General features: G+C 41.9%; 2 long non-coding RNA genes across 3 annotated transcripts in view; one reads left to right on the top strand and one right to left on the bottom strand.

Annotated features, from left to right (window-relative positions):
• LOC135313974 (uncharacterized) overlaps window positions 1-21,557 on the top strand; it is a 62,328-nt gene that overhangs the window by 7,063 nt on the left and 33,708 nt on the right. Inside the window, exon 1 of one of the 2 annotated variants that reach the window (XR_010373483.1) lies at window positions 1,577-1,924. The exons of the other annotated variant lie outside the window; for it this stretch is intronic. This is a non-coding gene — a long non-coding RNA (uncharacterized LOC135313974). Of the gene's footprint in view, window positions 1-1,576; window positions 1,925-21,557 lie in introns of those variants that run through there. 2 annotated transcript variants of the gene reach the window in all.
• Window positions 13,922-20,108, bottom strand: LOC135314108 (uncharacterized). The gene is made up of 3 exons (XR_010373582.1): window positions 20,071-20,108; window positions 14,705-14,781; window positions 13,922-14,492 (listed from the first exon to the last, which is right to left on the bottom strand). It is a non-coding gene; the product is annotated as an uncharacterized LOC135314108 (long non-coding RNA).

Raw genomic sequence — 21,557 nt, 5'->3', positions numbered from 1 at the left:
GTCAAGAGAATTAATCTCATAATCATCATAGGTGATTAAAGGATGTTGAAACACACTGGATTCCGCACTTCCACCAAGGCTAGTTATTTTAAAATTCCTCATGCTGAAAGGATGAATGTTGTATCACGGCTGGATGAATCACACCCTTTCGGTACAAAGTACCCTCCTATTTAGAGACCTGTGTGACCACAGCCGGCGCCTCTGGTGTGGCTGAGGGTCAGCACGGCTCTCCCCAGCTCCCAGGCTGAGGCTGACCACCAGGTTGGGTGCTGGGATACCTCGGTCTGACCCTAACCTCTGTCTGCTCTGTAATTAGGATAAACGACTTTCCTTTTTTGTACCACTGTTTTCTTTGCCCAACCTTTGTGTGGAGAAAGTCTGAACGTTTGGCAGCAAAATCTGCCTTTCCCTTTGTGGGGTTTTGCACTATGGTGCTCTCGTCTTGCTAGGAATGGGAGGCACCCTGACCCCTTGGGATTTGTTGGATTCCTGCCCACTGTCCTGCAGAGTCTGCCGGCTGGAGTGTCCTGCAGCAACCACATTGCTATTGCTCTGGGACGTCTTCCTCCACCTCCAGCCAGGCATATCCAACTCACTCCTTGCACAGACTCTCCATTTGGAATTCTTCCTACTGTGCGCTCCACTCAGACTGGAAAGCAGCGACATTCAAATAAACAAGAGTACTTACTACTGAAAAATCCATGGGTAGTAGTTTTACTGGGAGCATGTGCTCTATCCATGATCACTTCTCTGAAATTGGGGTGAGAAATCGGAAGCAGTGGCAAGGGGCATCTCAAACTGGTTTGGAGGTTCTTTGGAACACAATGTGAAACACAGATTGCTTTCTGAGACATTTATTTTTGTGTGATCTGATTAGCGTATGCTGGGTGCGTTATGGAGGTGACTCACTCGTTGCTTGGGTGCGGGGGGGGGGGTGAAAGAGAAACAAGAGCGGTTGGCTGTATCATTGCAGAAAGCTTTAAATTTCCTCTGGTAAACTCTCTGAGGGATTCCCATTTTAGCTTTTCAGAAAAAACCTCTCATCCTATTCTCAGCCTAATGATGATTTCACTTGCAGAAGACGACATTTTCCCCTCTGTGCAGCCAGCTGAGAACAAGGGCTACAGGGGAGATGAAAAAATAGCAAAGGAAGGAGAGGCAGGGGGCAAAAGGAAGATTAATTAAAATCAGAACTTCCAATACGTTGCAATTTATGGTTGTTTGAGGGTTGTATAAATACTTCCCTGCAACACAGTCATCCAGCTGTTATCCTAACAGAAATCCACTTAATCAGTTACATCAATAGGCACAAGAGTATGGTTCTTTTTTTTTTATTCCAATTAACTTTCCCATACTGAGTATGCACTAACATTCATGTTTCCACTAGAGTATCCATTTGCACAGAATATTATATTCTTAAATCTTACTTTCATTTTTGACCATGACAGTAAGAACCTATTGCCTACAAAAATCTACTGGGCACAGCAACCCGCACATGGAGACAGGACTCTCTCCAGAGGGGAGCCTGCTTTACTTTGCTTGAATGGTAACTTTGGTGGAATAGGATTACAAAAAAATCATCCTAATGCTTCTCCTTCCTCATCAGGTCCGCTCATTCAATTGACTTGAGGTTTTGGTGCCAAAAGTAGTGGTTTGTTTTTAAATGGCTTGAATTGGATTTCTCCTACATGCCTTCTGTTGCTATTACAGCTAGCACAGCTTATTTCCCCAGCTCAGCAGGAGGGTTTGTTAAATGAACATCAGTGGGTCAACCGCCTGCACCTGCCACCACCAGGCTCCCGGTGCGACGGCTGTGTGTCCCAGGTGGGGCTGTTGCCTGGGGACTCTTTCCTGGCTCAGGATGCAGCGGGAAGGAACTGACCACCTTCTGTGTTGGAGCCTGCGCTGAGCTTGGCAGGCAAAGGTAAGGCAGCTTCAAAAAAATTAATGTGCTGGATTTTTATTTTTGAAACAAAGCCTTTGAACCTGAAATTGTAGAGGTACAGTGAATATGAATCCTACGGTGATTTTTGCATGTGAGCGTAAAGTTCTATCCAATAGTAGGGGGGGAAAAAGAGGCCTTGAAATGTGTTTATTCAACCTTTGTCAGAAGTAATGTATTAGTGCTGATTTGAAAGGCTGTGTGGACAGATCTTGCAGATGCTGAAACGGAGGGATTGCTTTAGCTAACATATGGAAAATATTTACAGACCTTACACAATGGTGATATATAAGAGTAAACAGAATGTCAGATAAGCACTGCATTCCTTTATTTTCACTTAAAACTCAAGAAAAAAAATATATGCCTCCCTGCTAGCAGGGAGAGAGGAATGGCTTGATGTTTGAGGGCAAACTCATCTGGGGAAAAATGTGCATGTTAAGCAAAATGAAACATCAGTTTTTAAATCCTTTCTAAACTCAAATATCGGCATCTCCTCTGAAGTCTGTGCAAAAACTGACTTCTGTGGAGTAGGAGCTTGGGTTGTGGCTTGATTTTCTATCCATTTCCATTTAACTTGCAATTAAAAGTGAAAATGTCACAATGACTTGCATCCTGCTTGCAGTGGCAAGGGGGTGTGTGTCTGTGCAGGCTGGGAAGGGAGGCAAGCCAGCCCCTGGGGCGAGTTAAAGGCTGCTCAACCTTTCCTTGGCCACCAAAGTAATACTAGAGTATTTCTCATGGAAGCGAAACTCTGGGAGACTGAAAGCAGCAGGGTCTCACTGTGTGGCAGCTTGGATGGAGGGAGCAGGCTGTGGTATGCAGGACTGAGCAGTGCCTCTGGCTCTTGCCCCTCGTGGATGTGAGCTGAAGGCAAGACTCGGATACTGAGCTCATCTTCCCAGAGCCGAGCCCAGCTGCTTGGGCTTAGGTGTGGTTCCATTTTCCTGTGGCTTTATACTATTTCAGTGTTTGTATTAATGCATAAATCTGTATTTTCTTGCTCGCAAAGCTCCTAGGGATTCCCCGGGAGCATTGCAGAGGAACAGTGCTGTGCCCTAGTGCCTGAGCCGTGACCGGGGCCCGAGCAGCCCAGGGTCATTGCTCAGGAGGAGAAAGGCAGGAGCACGCTGACAGCCCGAACGGGACACAGTGCAGCTGGTGCTGACCATGTTCCACCTTCCAGCAGCCAAAGCGATTCCAAGAGGTTTATAGACACAGGCTTGAGTTACCAGAGTTCTGCTGTAGATTTATTAGTATGGAGCAGGGTCCTGTGCAAACGGTTTCTCATCTGCCTCGAGCGGTGGAAGGCTGGACCAGCGATGCTTTTTTTTTTTTTAAGGCATAAAAGATAGCTGGCTTTCTAACAGACACAATGTTGTGAATACATAGGAAATGAAATACATTGCTAACTCGGCAAGGAAATAATGCAACTTAGAACAAGTGTGTTACTAAATCTGAGATCTAAAAAATGTGGCTTGTGTAAAATATTGGTGGTTTGAGATAATGACATTTTAAAATATTGCTGACCTAAGAATTTTCTTTGACTTTTACTGTTGTTTCTTTCGGATGTGCTTAGTTGTTTATCTAAGCAACTCTGGTCATTGAATGAGAGGTTTCAAGAGAAAAGGTAAAGGGAGGAAAGAAATTTATATAGGCAAATAGAAATAACTTTTGCTGTAACTACATTTCTTTTGTTTTGCAACTTTGAAACAATCTTAAAATGTATTTATTCAGTAAACTCTTCCATGCTTCTAAAAAGAGCAGGACTGAGAATACTGATCGATACGAACATGCTTGGGAAGTACCTAAGATTTGTTAGTTTAGGCACAGACCTGCAAAGAAAGTCTAATGTCATCATGCTTGAAAAAGGAGTACAGTGGCAAAGGGTGATTCCAGTGCAGCATAAACTTGGTTAGTTTACAACACGATCTTCGTTTTAATAAAAACCAGGGGAATTCATATACAGTGCTGGCAGAAAGTCTGAGGTGAAATCAGATTTAGCTGTAGATACCAATAGGAAGTCTAGCTAATGGTTGCCATTGCTACATTTGTTTATTGCTGCTTAAGCTTTTTAAGGTGACTAAATCCGTATGTTGGTGGCTTTTTATTTTGTTTGTTTTATTTGGTGTTGGGTTTTGTTGTTTTTGTTTTTTTTAACGGCCAGTCTGTAACTGTGTCTGAGGTACTTTTTATATGACTGTGGTGTACTGGTCTACTCTAAGTTCCACAGACAAACATGCACCAGATCACTTGCTGCTCAGTGCTCATTCATGTCAGTGCTGGGTCCAAAAAGAACCAGCTGTGAATGCATCTGAGCTGTCTCTGATACAGCTCCAAGTCTGGAAAAACTAATTCCTCCCTCTCTATGCAGACAGTGTTGTGCAATGGCCTGAGCTCATTAAATACTTCTGTCGTACCAGGGAAAGTAACCTAGGTACAGCATCTACTTTAATGGCAACTGGCTTGTTGAGGCAACAGATGTTTGGGTTTGTTTGAGTTTCTCTGCAACCTACACTCTGTTTCTACAAACTCATTTTTTATGTTGATAGAGTTACAAGAGATTGGTGCAACCATACCACCTTGGCCACTATTTCTGTGCTATTTTGCCTGCTAAGCAGAGCTGAGAGACGTTACTTTATGGCAGACTTCCAGGAATCAAGTTTAATTCTATCACTGCTGTACACACAAAACCAGTGTTATGGAGTTTCTGTTACCTGCTTACCAACTGCTTTAAGGAAACATTTTACAAGACAGATTTCCTAAAGATGTTAAATGGTATCCACTAAGGTGGATAATTATTAAACCATATGGAAAATCAAATGATAAAGCAAGAAAAACAACCTAGGCACTTTGGTATGTGGTATTGTAATGTTTCCTGAAAGCGGTGAGCTTGGCTAGCAAGATTTCTATCGTCATCCCTTTCCTGTTCTACCCCCTATATCCCTTGGCTCTGTAGTGCTCTTGCAGGTGTTGTTTGTTGCAAAATGCATCTAACCCCCAAGGAATCTTGACAACTACTTCTCAATATACAACATACTGTTTGTGCCACCTGATCGCTGTTTCTGCTTTTGGAGTTAGATGTTTGCCATAGTTTTTCTTCATGAAGATTTTTTTCAGCTGCCTTAGTCATTTTAGTGTTTACAGGTCTGCAGTTGTTGACAGCATTAGCAGTATTGTTTGTTCCCTTTCCTTCTGCAAGTAGTCTGATGCTACACAGAAACACCATCTCACCTACTTTCCTATTTTAGGACTCCAGCAAGCAGCATAACATTCCTGGGCTGTTTATTCTCTGAGCCCTACTCCAGCATCAAAGACAAGGGTCCAAAATGAGGGCTGATGGATAGAAGCCGTTATTGTGTTCAGGTACAGCATTAATATTTGTGCTTTAAATTCATAAAATACTAATGCTAAGACAAGAAAATGGCCACAAATATAGTCTACAACAGCAGTGTGCTTACAGCTTGCAATGGTAGCAGGCTGCAAGCTGGTCTCTCTTTGTGAGCAAATGGATATTGTAATTTCTCATCTCCTTTTCCAGGTAGTCAAGACAGGGAAGTATAGCCTATATTCAGGGCCAGGATAATCAATTCCAGAGTTGGTAGAACTGCCCTAAGATTAGCAAGGACTACGTGCTCACAGTGGGGACTAGCTTGGGTTTGCTAAGACTAATTATTAAAGTGAAACAGAGCAATAAGAATCAGGTCTTGAAAAACTCCAGTGATCTTAGGGGATGTAGCCAGGACCAAGACCAGAGTTACAGTTAGGGTAAGAAATGGAAAAGCCAAGGGCCTCAGGTGGTATAGAGGCAACAAGTGGCTACCAAAGGAAGGGGTGGGCTGAGTGAGGATTTTGTCCTGGACAATTTAGGGAATGACTGGTTGATATGGAAAAAGGTATAGTTCATGCCTAGTATTATACTAGGGTTTAGGGTTAACAGAGAGACAAAGCCCAGGTAAAAATAATCCAAAGCTGAACTTTAATCCTAGTCATAGGCTGAGCCCTAACCCATAACCCCCAGTTAGAGCCCAGAGGAATAAGCTGCCAGGGATCAAATGTTTGCACAGCCCACTTTTCCCTTTGGCAGCTGTTAGGTGCCTCGCCCCACCTGGTGCTCCTAACCCTAGTTGTTCTTGTTTACTCTAACACTAACCCCAGATGTTGGCTGACCAGTATATAATAATGCCCAGTTATCGCCTAGACAAATATGCCAGGAATTATTTTTTGTGTAGCTGACCTATTCTTTTGGCTGCCCCTTTGCATTCTGGCCCTACCTGGAGCTCCGAGCTGTGTTTCTCCTAACCCTATGTATGGGCTGAACCTCAACCCTCGATCACCAGGCATGGCCCAGAGGCCACAGCCGAAATCCTTGTGCAGCCTACCACTTGCTTTGGTAGTCTCTTTTTAATCCCTCAGCAGTTGGAGCTATTCTTTCAAGGTAATGAGCAGATTAGGTGGTGATTATCCAGCCCTGATTACATCGTGTACCTAAGAACAAGTACATTACAAAGAAAACATTAGATAAGACAAGAAATGCCTCTTATCCAGGCCTATCCTACTTGGCAGCTAGGCAGCTTCTATCTTGGTCTGTACTGAGGCTTGTTGTAGCTAACCTACTTGACAGAGCCTCTACTAAAACCTTCCTGTCATGGACACAGTTTGTGTGGTTCTCGGACACAGGGCAAATGGCCTCTCTGGTAACGCAGTTCGGTATGTCCTTTCTCCAAGGTCACGGTTTCAGAAGGTTGTATAACTAATATTTCAGGACCGAGATCCTCTGTTCAACAATTCCATTTTACATGTAGCCTTGCATAAATGATTGCTAACCCGAGCCATTCAGCTAGGGACAGAATTGCTGTCAAGCCCATGGAAATAGACTAACAAATGTGATGCTGACCAAATGTCTAGTACATCGTATCACATTTTTGAGAACAACCACAAGATAAAATACTCATTCTTTGGCAAGGGGAGATCTCAATTAGGAGGTGCCAAAGGAATTCACAAAGCTTTGGAAAGCTCTGCGTATCCCTTCCTCTAGGGAAAAGGGGAACTCGAACATTATTTCCTTGACTGTTTACAGCTGAAAATGAAAGCTGGAAACCCAACAGGGACACAAGAATTTCAACACAGTTTTGTTGCCACAGTTAGTGCTCTGTGGAATATTGATTCTGAAGCCATTGAGCTTGTTCTCAGGAGTCTGTTGTGCAACTTATATTGGAGGGTTTGCATTTTATAATCCATTTGGAATTTGCAAGATTCTTATGCAAGTTGATTTATAAAAATCAAGGCTATGTACTGAGATTTTTTTAGATCTCTACTGTGCTAACACAGATAAGAGAAGGGTGTATTCAACAGCCCAGTCACTGCTAACTCAAGGATTAGCAGGCCACCCTACCTGGCCTTGGACAAGGCAGCTAAGATCAGTTAAGACATAGAAGGTCATTAACAGCAAATTCTCCTTCTAGCGTCCCTGAGATAACAACTGCTAGAAACAAATGTTGATGTGAACGAGTACGTTTTGTTCAGCAATCTTCCCTAGCACTGGGTTTATCGTACTATTAGTATGATTGATTGACAGTTTAAGAATCTTCCCCTGCATCTGGCAGTGTTTGGTGTAAGCACGGGTGTGTTGCAGAGTGGTAGTGTGTAAAGCAGCAGTGTCTGAATCTTTGTAGCATCCCTGTTGGCACTAAAATTTACTCTACCTTGGCAAATAAAGACTATCTTGGATCTGAGGATCCTTAAGTAAGTTTTACAGTACTCATCTCCTTTAGTGTGGGCTCTTGTGCGTGTGAGGGGTTGCCATAGTGTGTGCACCACACAACCTCCAACTCCTCCTCTGCCTCTGTTTGGGTAGAAGGCTGAAGGAATTTTATTTTAAGAAAAAAGGAAATTCTGACAGTTTGGGGAGATTCAAAATGCACTCTCTGCTGCAGCTCTAGGGAAAAGGTGTCATTTTCTGTGTTGGTGAATTAGCCAAAACCAGCACCAAGAAATGGTGGAAATTAATTAGCCCAGATAACTAGCGAAGTTCTTTTGTTTGAATTTGCTGTGAGCGTTTGTCTTATCATTAATAAGACAGCACCAGTTCCCTCTCATTTGTTTGTCCCTAGCTGCTCCCCTCAGGTTTTCCTGCTCTTAATTAGGCTTGTTTACCCATACTTCCAGTTGTATTTGCTGCTGACCTGCCTTTTTTTCTTGCTTTCTACCCTCGCACCCCATTGGATATAGCATGCAATTAACACCACGTTTCAGGCCTTCCAATCACATCTATTAAAAATCTTGTTCTTAGGTTGGAGATCATGCACTCACGTTTGCCCAGGATTTGTGGGGCTGGGTTCGCAGCATGAAGCTGAGAGGGAGCAAGCTACTCGAGGTACTTACCCTACTTCAAGGGGAGGGTTAGGTTGGATATTAGGAAGAGGTTCTTCCCCCAGAGGGCGGTGGAGCCCTGGAACAGGCTCCCCAGGGAGGCATCGCGGCACCAGCCTGGCGATATTCAAGAAGCACTTGGACAACACCATCAGCGACACGGTGTGAATTTTGGGGCTGTCCTGTGCAGGGGCAGGAGTTGGACTCGATGATCCGTGCGGGTCCCTTCCAACTCAGGGCATTCTATGATTCTCTAGTAGGTTTTGAAGCCTGTGGCAAAGTGCACGCTAGGAAAGAGAAGTTACTGTTTGTTATTCGTGTTAGCTGGCTTAAACTGGACATGGATTTCTGGTGTCTTATCTGCATAGCAGTTACTATAGAATTAACCAAGGCTTCTCTGCAATGACAGCTACAAACCTCAAATTAAGTCTGTGGTTTTTATTAAATAGATCCCCAGGACAGAATTGAAGAGTGGTGATAAAATCTCAATAGTTGCCGACATGGACTTAAACTCTTAATCAGTCTCCACCCCCACTTTACACAGCAGAAGGTAAAACTGGGTGCTATTTCTGCCCATCAAAAAGCTTTCCAAAGAGGAGGTCTTCCCTGCTTTCTCTTTCAAAGCAATTTTGGATGTGAACAGTCCTTTACTCTATTTCCAAAGACAAATCTCCAGGATAGCGCACAATTTAATAAGTAAACTCTGTTTACTTTATTTTATAAGTAAACTCTAATTTGCCCCTTTGCTGATTTATATCCTACTTAGGTTAATAATGTCTTGTACAAAATTTGATTGGCGGACTGTCGGTTGTTCTTAACCTCCGTGTTACTGAGGATGTTGAACCATTAGCAATGCTGGGAAGCAATACAAGTTAGGCAGGAACTGGTATTTCATCATGTTGCTATGCTGGTATGAGCTTGCTGACACAGTCTGCGATGACGGATCTGGACAGTTAGCCTTGGAGAAAGTCTTGCCTGTTTAAGGGCTAACATAATGAGAGGAAAGATAGCTGTCACGCCTCCAGACCGTTTCTGTATAAGAGAAACAGACCACTGGACTGTTTTGCTAGTTAGGGTGGAAAGTGTGTTTGGTTTATGTCTCATAAATAATAAAAGTAATAAAAAGTCACAAATACCTCACCGCAAACGAAGCAGTCAGGAAGAGAAGAAGAGAAAAACAAATAGCTGACCAAAGCACATTAACCACTCAGACTAAAATCTGACTGCAGTCTGCAATAAATGACTTTACTAGCCTCTACACTTGATGTACTCAGTTGATTTAAGCACCCAGTTTTTTTTTCTGCTTCTGGCAAAACAAGAACTGGTGAGGATAATCGTGTTCATGAATGTTGGTAGCTGGGGAGGAGGAGTAGGGTGCCAGGACTCCTTCACTTGTTCTCTGTTGTCTCTGCCCAGGATACTGGTCAGTGCTTGCTCTGTTAGGAGACACTGGCAGGAGCCTGTGTTTTCTTGGCAGAAGAGCAACTTGCTCTATTCACTCACACACACACACGCCCCCCCAAAAAACAGCACACAATGTCCTTTTTCCTCAAATGCTGGAAATGAGCATAAGGCCATTTCCTTGCTCAGCCATCCAAGCCTGCCTTCCAGCGAGTGCTGTACCCAGGTCAGGACCTGGCTATGTGTGCGACTGGTGGGGCTGGTGCTCTGGCCCCTTCTGCGGCACGGGCTCCCCCAGCTGCAGCCCACCAGGGCCCAGCCGCCTGTTTGAGCTGTGTCTCCGAGGGAACTGCTGAAGCCAAATAGTTCAGATTCAAATAGTCCAAGCATTGCCATCTATCAGGCTGCACCTTGGGCAGTGGCTTCTGGTGTCTGTTTCTCCAAAATGCAGAGCTATTAAATTGCTACTCGTTTAGCCCAAATGCAGTTTTCTGTTGTCTCATAGGTATGTGAAGGCTGTTACCATCTCCTCAGTAATCTTTTGTGGAAGATTTTTGTTGACAATGATCGACTTCGTGTTTATGAGGACCAATTCATATTTAGGTGATGCTTTTTTTTATAAAGATACTTGATCTTTAAATGATTTTTTTTTTCCTGCCTGTGCATCATTCACGAAGGTCTGCCTTGTTCAGTGCTGAGGAAAACACTGTAGACACCTTCTGCTGATAGGCTTCCGCTAATGGCAGCTTATATCAAATACATCAGCAGACAACAGGGGTTAAGTGCTTAGGAAAGATGATAATCGTTATTGTACATATTTTACACATTACTACGTTTCTCACCTTTATTAGATGATTACTTCACACGAGCAAACTCCAGGCCCACCGTGCTACGCCAGTGTGGTAGGTAGGGACTGTTTGAATGCTGCCACCATATTTTGAGGGGCAGGAAGGCAGAGGGGAGTACAGTGGAGCTGTCTGTTTGCTCTTGGCTAAAACTTATTAAAACTAAAATCCCATCATTTATAAGCATTTGGTTGTGAAAGAAGCTACCTGGGTTATTCCAGGGAAGGAGTGATTTTTTTTTTTCTTTTTTTTCTGTCTGCAAAAAAAAGCAGACAATTTTCAAATCCCTCGGCCTGATGCATCGCGTGCCAGTTGGGTGACACTGCAGGGTGCCCTGCTGGCTGCGGACGCTGATGGAGAGAAAGCTGAGGCTGAGCAGACTACCAGGGTTTGTCTGAAGACATTTTTTCCATCTACCAGGAACTATAATCTTTCCTGGCTTCCTTGAAATGCTGAGTGCTAAAATAAGTGCAGTAGATGGAAAAAACTGAAGGAGAACATACAAACAATGGATCAAATAGAGTGAAGGCATAAACTTTCACATTTCAGAATTCCTTCAGAAATGCAGGATTAGATTAAGAAAGATGTAGATGATAATGCATTAGGAAAAAAAAGATATTAATTTTCTGTGTGATATATAATTACCTCCAAAGAAAACACACAGCCCTTTTTAAGGCTCGAGAGCAAGATCAGTTTTTTCTGAATATGGTAAGTCAGGTTTTCAGGATGGAAGAAACAATTTGCAAAGTCTGAGGGAAGCAACAGTTCTGTGACTTGGGAGATGGGGCCAGCGCAGGACGGTGCAGCCTGCTTGCCAGGACAGAGCTTCTCGGGATGTGCATTTAAGCCACCGCTCAGTTGGCTGTTGCAGTCTTCCCGGGAATTTTTATGTGGAATTTTTATGTTATATACTTTTTGCAGTTTATACTATAATTGTACAGGCAATTATAATAACTTGCAATTACAATAATTTATTATATAGTTATATTCAGGTTTATGTTATAAAACTTTAAATTACTTGGGACTCCATTTGCAGAGAAAGGGCTGCCTCCCAGGTCAGCAGCAGTGTTTGAGCTGGAGTTCCCCCAGATAAGCAGGAGGGAGCCACCAGTGGGTCCTTCTCCTACTCCGCACGAGGCGCTCCCTTTGCAAACACGCCGCTCCAAGAGCCCGCCAGATGCTGGACGTGTTAGTTCCCCAGGCACCCTGCAAAGGCCATCTTTTCCCTTCTCAACATAGCCTGTTAGAGGGCGTGTGCTGAGGTGGGTATGTTCATGCTGTCATTCTTAATTCTGTGGTATATGTGCCCAGAGTACTGCACAGGCGTGTCGAGTTGTATCCTAGAATTTTGAAAAACTACCAAAATAAAAAAATGTGAAAAACTTAAACTTTATAATATCTCAGAGAAGCCTGTTTAAGCAAAAGTGTTCTAACTGAAGTGAGGCCTGGGAATGCACGAGCTGTTGAGTCACCTTCCACCCTGACATTCCTTCTCTTTCACTCTTACCACAGCATGTTTCCCTCGTATGTGGAGGCACTCTGTCAGCGCTTCATTGTAATTAGCTTGCTTGCGCTGGGAATGGCTTTTAACGAGCCGGCTTGGTGCTGCCCGGGTCTCAGGAGTGTGACTGACAGCGGGGAGTTGTGCACAATAGATGCAAAGATGTGGAGCTTGCAGGAAAGTATGAACTTTGTGTAAATAGTCATGTTGATCGGATGCATATGTTCTGGATAATGATTCATGCTAGAAGTTTAATTTGAAGTGAACAGGAAGAGAGAGAATTATCAATGGCTTGAAACTGGTAACTGCTGAATGCTCTCAGTTCCCTATGGAAGCTGGCTAGAGCTTGAAAAGGAGGTTCCTGTTGCATGTTACTGTTCCCTTCTCCAGTATTCTCCTGTGTAGTTTTATTGTATCTTTATTTATAGGCCTGTTTTTTGTCTGTTAATTGAAACCTTATTTATAAACAAGACACGCTTGCTTGTTAAGTACGAAGGCTGTGCACTCGGAAGGGCTTCAGTGAGTTTTAAAGAGAGCAGACAAGAGTCCCACCGTTGCCCTCTGAAGCTCTGTGGGGCAGGGACAGTTTGTTGTGTGTGCAAGGCAGCTCTCTTGGGGAATCTGATGTTTCTTAAATTGGTTTTGAACGTTTTTTGGGAAAGAGAGTGTTTGACAGCATAAGACCAGTGGACTGCATTAAGGAAAACTTAAAAAATAAGGGATGCTTTCTCCCTTCATTTTAAGAGGAAGCAAATTTGTCTTCAAAAGCAGAATCAAGCTCTGAATGCAAGCGCATGCCCCATGGGGCTGCATATTGTCTGCTCCCCTCATCTCTACTGAGATCTCCAAAATGTTAATGGGTTCATAGTTTAAAGTTGCCTAGTGCTAATGAGAACTGACAGAGTGCAAAATTTCTCTCACTGAAAGCCTCTCTTAATAGCCTTGTGCAAAGCTCTCTAAAGTCAGTGGAAATGTTCCAGGTGACCTCAGTGGGCACTGAGTCAGGTAATACATCATATCTGTCCAAGTAACCTGTGGATGTACATAAATAACGTGCTGTAGAAGGTGCTAAAATTGTGCAGTGCTGTTCATGAGTTTTGTAGGATCTATAAAATCTTCCTTGTAAGTATTAGAATACAATGCAGTCCTTTTTTTCCTATAAGTTAAAATAAAATAAAAACCAAACCCACCACCACCCAGGAAAAAAAAAAAACCAAAACCCAAACCCAACCAACCAACCAAAAACAAAGCCAGAAAATAAAACACAAAAAACTCCACCTGGAGGACTGACCTATTGAAGGCAAATCCTAAAGGTCTGCTTTGAAGAAACACACTCTCTTATTCTGTGAAAACTGGAGCCCAAAAACAGTCTGAAGGAGTTCTGTGACATTAAAAGAAAACAGAATTTCCTGTTGTAAAAAACCATACTCAGGGAGCCTGTGGACCACTGTATTTGGAAAGAACAGGTATAATAGCAATTGGATTACAATTGCTTTATACACTTGCTCTCTTTAGTGTTCTGAAGTTGAAGTTGTCTCCCAGGATAGTAAAACCTCCTGTCAGTACAGATATGTAACTCCTCTTAATGTTAGAGGGTGGATGTTACTACTTATTGGCACAGGATTTATCTTTATCTATTCCTGACTAGCTCTCAACTATGAGCATTTTGTCAGTAAACTTAAAATACTTAATCAATTCGTGCTTCTCCAGCAGTGGTACAAACTACCACAAAATTCGGTAGCAGTACTTCAATGTTTTCCTGTGTTGATTTAATAGTGCATTTGTGTGTATATACATGCACACAAGCAAAAATATAAATAATTTCGAAAATTGGGCCAAGTCCCAGGAAAACTCCTCTCTGGGTTGTCTATAGGTAGTTTAGGATGAATTTAAAGAATTGTAAACTTTCTAAAATGGATACTACTTTTAGTACAGTGCAAAGCAGGGTATTACCTTTTATTTTGAGGCCAAGAAAGGTAAAAAGGGACTGGTCTGGTGCTTTATTTCTCCTTCAACATTCACTCTTTAAAACATGGTGCCTCATGCTTCAGGTTTTTTTCCCAGTATCTTTAACATTATTTCAGACCTATGGTGCCGAGATCCCATTTTGTAAGATACCTGTGACTAGCAGCTCATGAAATCCTTGCTAGTACGCCATTGGTCATCATTAGAGATATCTATCTTTTGAACCTTTTGAGGTTATTCTGATGATTCTGGCAGCTGCGGAGGCTGATGGGGCAGAGGAGCAGCACCAGCCCCGTTCTTCCAGCAGGAACTGAGCTCCTTTCCCGCTTATTAGCTGTGACATCCATTTGCTTCAGACTCTTGTTTTGCTTCTACATGCTGCTGATCTTATAAGACCTTTCTCCCTGGTGCTGGAGATACCCACTGACAACTTAGTCTCTTTAAAATGTCTTTGCATGCTTTTTCTGTGCTGGAGTGGAAAAATTCACTAAATTAATGACAAGCTCGTTTTCAGAAACAAGCATATTTTCCTTTTGAGCCTCTGCTGGGGAAGGGTGAGAGTTCATATTTTCTTCAGCTGTTATGGCTGACTTTTGAATATTTTTACTGAAATGGCTTGATTTATTTTGGTTGTCCCAAATTTACACATTCAGAGCTCTGGTAATATGTACAAATACTTACAGATGGCAACAATAGTTTGGAGTAATGTCCTGATAAATAGTTCTCTTCCCAGCGATTACCAGGGTATCCAGAAAGAACTGAAAGTACAAAAGGGTTTGCTAGACACAGGAAAAGAGACAAATAGCCTATTCAGTGGAGATGGCTAATATCCATTATGATTTTTAATTTGCTTTCTCCATGTTATTATTCTACATTACTGGAGAGAGGTGTCATCTAAACCAACTTTCTTTACTTCTGACAAAGCCTTTTGCAGAGAAACTGTTTATACTCTTTGGATTAGATAGACCAGCTCAGGGTTTAAGAAGAATTTCACATTTCATATCTCAGTTCCTATTTTGGGAACTTTCACTATGATAAAATGGACACTTGTATGTAGTCGGGGAGGCTGCTTCTCTCCACAACTAAGCAAGTATGTGCTTCTACACATTGCACCTTCTCCAGAAGAAACAAACAGGATTACTCTAAAAAGAGTATCTCTGTTTCTGTCAGGAAAAATAATAGTGCTGGCAAGATTTCATAGTCTAAAGCAGACACTCTTTTGTCACCTCTTGGAATTCATCAGCTGCAGAAAACAGCACAGTCCCGGGATCAGTCCTTGCAGAGCTCAGGTCATGGTAACACTGATGCTTTCATCAGATGAAAGACTCAGCTGCTGTGACTGGGGCAAACCTGCCCTTGTACCAGCTCCTGCCCTTGCGCCAGGACTGGCGTTCACGTATCTGAGTGTCTGGCAAACCAGACCAGAGGCACACGTGCAGATGAAAGCTAAAGTTTTGGGACAGAAGGAAGGGTTAAGGAAAAAGTTAATTTTCAGCCAGATCATCTCCCTTGGTTGGCTCATGGTTACAGTGTCATTGCTACTGGTAAAGTAAGCGGAGAATGTAATATCAGCTCTTCTGACAGCAGCCTGCACTTGGGTCAGCATGAGGCAGGCGTAAAACCACTGCCCAAAATTCGGTCTGCGCAGTTCTCAAGTTTGGCAGGAGAAGCAGAAGCACAGTTCTCCATAGTTTTTGGTTTGCCACTTCAGGCATTTGGCTTAGTCAAAACCAATGAACAAAAAGTTGTCCTGTCATTAGTAGTAACTACGAAGAGCATGTGGTGTGGAATTCATGCAAGGTATTGATATTCAAAACAGACTCAGATCTGCTAAGGACCTAACATACTCTGAGGCCATAGCTGTTCTCTGATCGGATTAGAATATGCCCACAAAATCCATGAAATGCCATAAATAAGATGCCACAAATGCTACTTGATTACTCAGTGCAGCTTTTAAGGCCTTGTCCCTTTATCTCCCTGGAGATGAAATTATGAATGGATCCTAACAAAGCCTGATTGCTGCAACCTGAGTAACTCCTGAAAATATAGTATCTCTTTCTGGAAGTTGTAATCAGCTTCCTAAATAGTTTTCCTAAAATCAGATGGCTCAGTTCATGAGGAGGAAAGTGCTTGGGATATGGAGATGGCTGGTTACTGAAGACTGCATTCATTGTTATTTATCTGAAGGCCTCTAAGTCTATCGTAGCATGGTAGACCAAACTTCCATAAACATCCATGTGTCAGTCTGCTCCTTCTCCTTCCAAATGCTTTTTTGTTTGTTTTTTCCTTTGAGAAACTCCATTTCAAGTTACTCTAATCCTTTTGACCTTCAATATGCATGGACCATCAGCTGTGCTTGTCTCTTATCAGCACTCAAGTGTTCGCAGAGAAGACCCCACCCTGCCCTCCCTTCATCTACTTATAAAATAAACTTCCCAGTAACAGTGCAAACATTGAGTATTCAAAAATGATTGCAGAGCAGCTCCAACACAACACAACAGGAGCTTGATAAGGCTAAAGCTTGTCTACGTGAACTGTGTTAAGGCAGAGTTTCTTGGCTGCACTGGATTTGTAATGTGAATCAACCATTACTTTAGCACAGATTTGTGAAATTATTTTGTAATATGGTTGCCACCGTACAGTAAAAAAAGAAACCAAATTAGTACCTTGCTGGTATGAAACGTAATGAAACACATTTCCCCTGGATGGACTGGCATAGGCTTTTGTCAGAGTTCCATACTCTCTGACCAAGTTCTTTTGGATGTGCCATATGTGGAGGGTTTAATGTTTACTACCAGACTCATTTATTTGACATTACAAGCCATCTAGAAATCAATTGTAAAGCCAATCCTGCATTTCTTGTGCATCCAGTATAATCACTGAAACCAATATCTTTGTGTGCAAAGAATGAGTAATTGAGTTTCCATTCTTACAAAGAGAAGTGCTCTATAGAAATCGATTTAAAATTCCCTCAGAAAAGTCAAGCTAGAAATGTTAATAGCTAGGTGGTGTGTGTAGCCATGCCTAATATCAGAGAGCAAAATGGTGCCGCATGGCGGGAGCGGGCGTTGCTCTGTAAACGCTGCACACAGCTGCTGCTGCTGCCTGAGGAGTGCGGTGTGCCCAGGTACTGCTGCTGACTGGTAAATCCCAGAAGTCAGCTTGCAGGCGACTGCAGGAGGCACCTCGATGCCTCATTGCCTTGCACCTCTGCAGCACTAGTGTCAAGCTCTCCTATGATTTTGATATATACAAGTTGCTTTGAGACACTACGTTAGGTAGCATGCCATGGGGACAAGGTGCTCTTCAATGTCTGGGCAGAGAACAGAAAGCACAGCTTCTAAAAAGGATTCTAAAAAGCTTTTAGAGACTGAAAAGTAGCCTTTAAAACAAGGTTTGGTATGGGAATCTGAGATTCATCTGGTGATCAGACAAAAAAAGACCATGCTGTTCTCCATGTAGCACTTATCACCGTGTTGCTGAGGGTGATTTCAGTTTTAAGATACCTATATAAAAGTTTTTTTCAAAAATCCCTGGTCGCTTATCTCAGCAAATCCAGTCTTAGCCAAGTTATGAAAAAGCATTTCTTAACATAAAGATATAAAATAATTATTTGTGCAGTTAAACTGAAATGATGGTAGATTAAGTTATGGCAAATAACCATGTTAAATGAGGGTCAGGTTGCTCTCTTAATCAAATAACTTTGCCAAATATTTACTAAAATAGGACAGACTCTTGTAAAAGTATAAATAGTTTGTTACTTATTTAAATAAAAGATCTTTACAAACCTTATTTGGTATGATTCTTTGATGGTGTTTATGAGGGCTTTTTTTTAATAGCAGGATTTCCATTGTGATTTTTCACTAGTAAGAAAGAAGTAACTTTTTCTTCTGGCAAGGTAGATTTTTCCCTATAAAAATTTGATAGAAAGCATGCTACACAGTAAATGATGAGATATGTTATAAACACTCCATACATGAACTTTACCACTAAATAAATATTTAATTAGAGAAGATGTTGGCGTTTGTGGGATTTGACGAGATATCGTTTCTGCACAGCAGCTTGTAATCAGCAAGTTCTGAATCGCTGATAAGGAAGTACTTAGAAGCACAGGGAGGAGGGGGAATGTTCTGGAAGACAAAGCTTGCAGTCCTTTGCCCAAACACGTTTTCTGTGCATGCCAGTGTTTTGCAGAACAGAATATGTCCGGAACAGAAAAGATATAATTTTAAAAGATAGTATTAGAGAATATACATAAAATAATGCAACATGAACATTGAGAGTATATTGTCAAAGCAAATGTGAGCATTTTCAGTCTCCCTGATCTTGCAGAGGTGGGAGTGCCTGTGTTCATGGCTTGCTCACTCCTGCTGTGTACAATTCACAACACTCCTTTAAAAAAAAATACTAAAAAGGAGTTAGAAAATATAAATTACTCTCTCATAATGTGGAAGTCCTACATAAGGAAATGTAAGCACTTGTGAAATGAAAAGTAAAGGGTAATTACAGCTTGGACACTTCCTAATATTTGGGAAAGAGCAGAATTATTTGATTAGGTCTCAGTGCAGTAGACATTAACACCCCATATCCAGTGTAATTACACTTGAAAAGTAAATGTTACCAAGTATGAACGGATGGGGTTGAGCGAGCAGCCCTGATGAACAGATTAGGCAATGATTATTCACCAGAAGGTTAACATGGATCTTCCACTTGGTTGTCTTCTTATCTAGCATATCTCAAGATTTAACAACTGTAAGGCCATGGTGCACCTTAGCTTACTTATGATAGAAAAATGTCACATGAAAAAGGTTGGGTTATGCTGGAGAGAGATTAAAACAGAGACTCAGCAATATTTTTCAGGCAATCTGTCTATGAAAAGCAATTGGCCTGAAATCTTGAAGGCTGAATGATCTGGCTGCAGACTTGAAAATAGTACTACGTCTGTGTAAGTTTTGCTGCTATTTTTAGGGTTCTGATTGTGTAATCTGTAGTTGTCATGGTGAGCATTTATGTAGGTCATTTCTCTGGCTCTGGTGGGAGTGGTCGTGGGAAGATGATCTACCAACACTATCAACTTATACTTCCTGGTTTTCCTATTTTTGTCCAACCTTGCTCAAAGCATCTATAGGAAGTAGGGGCCTATTGTACTGAGACATGGATCAAGAGTAGAGATACATTCATTCCTTTCTTGATGTGGAAATGGGCTACTGTGAAGGGATTTGGACACAAGACGCCATACTAAGCACTGGAACTAGCAGAAGTGGTTTGGTCAAAGAAAGCATCTATCCCTGTGTTCTCCAGGCAAGGTCAGAAAACCAACCAGAGTCCCAGCTGCAAGCCACCCGAAGCTAGAACCATGAAATAAAAAGCTGGCTGTTCATTTTATTTTAGAAAGGCTCTACTCTAAAGTTTTGCCTGTTGCGCATCATAAGGAGTAATAGGATATAAAATTACTTTCAGTTGAAGGCCAAAAAAATCATTGATATGGCCATAAAAAATGTGGAGTATGCTACACTCCTAAAGAGTCTTGCAGTCACTCATCAGGAAAATGAGGCTAGCTAAGAGCTAGACTGCCATCTAACTCTAAGCATAATCTCCTGTAACATTGTTTTAAAATTCTGGAACTATTCCAGGTATGTGATCAGCTGATTTGAGTCCAAATGATACCTAAGCAAATGAGGCAATAAAGAGATTAACCGTAGATGAAGCAACTAAAAACATGTCAAACAACTGAAAAAGGACCCGTGCAAATGGAAACAAACACAAGGGGTACAAAAACGATAGCAACAGTCGGGGTTGCTGGCTACAGTGAGCTTGTATTAACTGGAAAGAGAAGCAATGCAAGAGGTTGGAGGATAAAAGATAAAGGCAGTTACAGTATTTTCTGTTGTAAACCATGCCATTTATGGAGGAATACAGCAAAAAGCAGTGCAGTTTAAATGAACAATGTAAAAAGATGGGAACAGATAACTCTGTGAATGAAATGCATTCTACATTTAAAACTTTTCAATGAAAGAAAATCCAAAGCGTTAGCAGTTTGTGCTTACCATGAAAACAGTGCTGCTGCAAGCAGATTGCACAGGATCTCTCCTGTGCAAATGTCTGCAGAACAATCGATCATGGTTAAATGGCAATCTTTAACCAGTGACACTGTTTATATGAAAGGCGACTCCAGTACTAAAGCCATGTGAAATGTAATGGCAAAGTGAATGTCTTTTTAGTAGGAGAAAGGAGAGACAAACAGTAGTAACAAACTTAAGGCATTTGAAAAATCAGGAGGAAAAAAACTGAAAGTAGACAACAGGAAAGGAAGCGAACGGCAAGATTGTGCAATCCTGTTAGGGTTTGAAGGGTTTGGGAGCTTGCCAGCACTACGCACTATATGGCTCTACTTCAGCAGATTTTAAAGCATGACCGTGCCTTATACCTGTAAGGATTCTCAAAGTGTTGAGGTTGTGCATGTGGAAATCTAGCTGGGCGCTGATGTAATGCTTCAGGCTTTCTGCTCGGAGGTTTCCCAGTGTGCTCGTGGGTGGATTTCTTGCTGTCTTGTACTATACTTGCATACATGCTACAGATGGTCCCCTTGTGGGCAACAAATCTGGGTCTCTCATCTATTTGTGGGCCAGCTATTAACAAATCTTAGAGATTTCTACCCTTTAGCAGATTTGGTAGAAAAGGTCAAAAGTGGTTTTGTGTGGGGGTAAAGAAGTGATAGATGTACAATCATTACAATCATTAAAACCTCCGTACTGTAGGAGACCAGACAAAAAGCATGGCCTACTAATCAACGCAAGGAGAAATGTATCAGTTGTTTAACTGAAGCATGTGTTGAGCTGAGCAAAAGAACATGTTGGACGGGGGAATGAACGGCTGGGACTCATTTGATTGTAACACTCAAAGTGCCAGACAATAGCGTCAGAATTTCTGCAAAGCCGGGAAATTCTCAAGAGAGCATCCTCATCTGCTGACTTGAATGAAATAGTGGGAAGAATAGCATCAGCCAAATGACTCTAATCTAGATTTGCTCCAGCGAGTACTATTTAATGAGGCAAATTCCAGAATATTCGCTATAAATGTACTATTTGGACAGCGTGGATTCCTGTCTTCTATTAGTGCTCAGCATCCAGTGTTCCACTGGACACGAATGCAAATACTTGACGGGCACACAATATGCTTTGACAAAAAATTGCAGAAACACACCAAAACAGCATGCTAAACCCTATGTTCTCTATTTGGAATTGAGACAGCATGTACTGGGTTTTTTTTTTTAAATTGATAGAAATCACAGCTACTGGGGAAGTACAGAGATGGGAAAGCCTGAAACAAACAGGAAAAAGGCATGCTAGTGCCCTACAATGGACAAGAAGCTTCTTGCATGTTTATTTTTAGGTGGAAATCTTTATAATCTTGGTAGAACTGCTTTGCTATATTTTTCAAAGGTGAGGATGGATGGGAAAGTAAGCTGCTTTTAAACCACCTTGGCAATATTGTTACGTTATCCACAAGTTGAGCTGTTGATCGGTTATTTCTG

This window comes from Phalacrocorax carbo, chromosome 6, assembly GCF_963921805.1.
Source record: "Phalacrocorax carbo chromosome 6, bPhaCar2.1, whole genome shotgun sequence".
In the NCBI taxonomy this organism is placed as follows: domain Eukaryota; kingdom Metazoa; phylum Chordata; class Aves; order Suliformes; family Phalacrocoracidae; genus Phalacrocorax; species Phalacrocorax carbo.
This window is presented reverse-complemented; position numbering and strand designations above follow the sequence as displayed.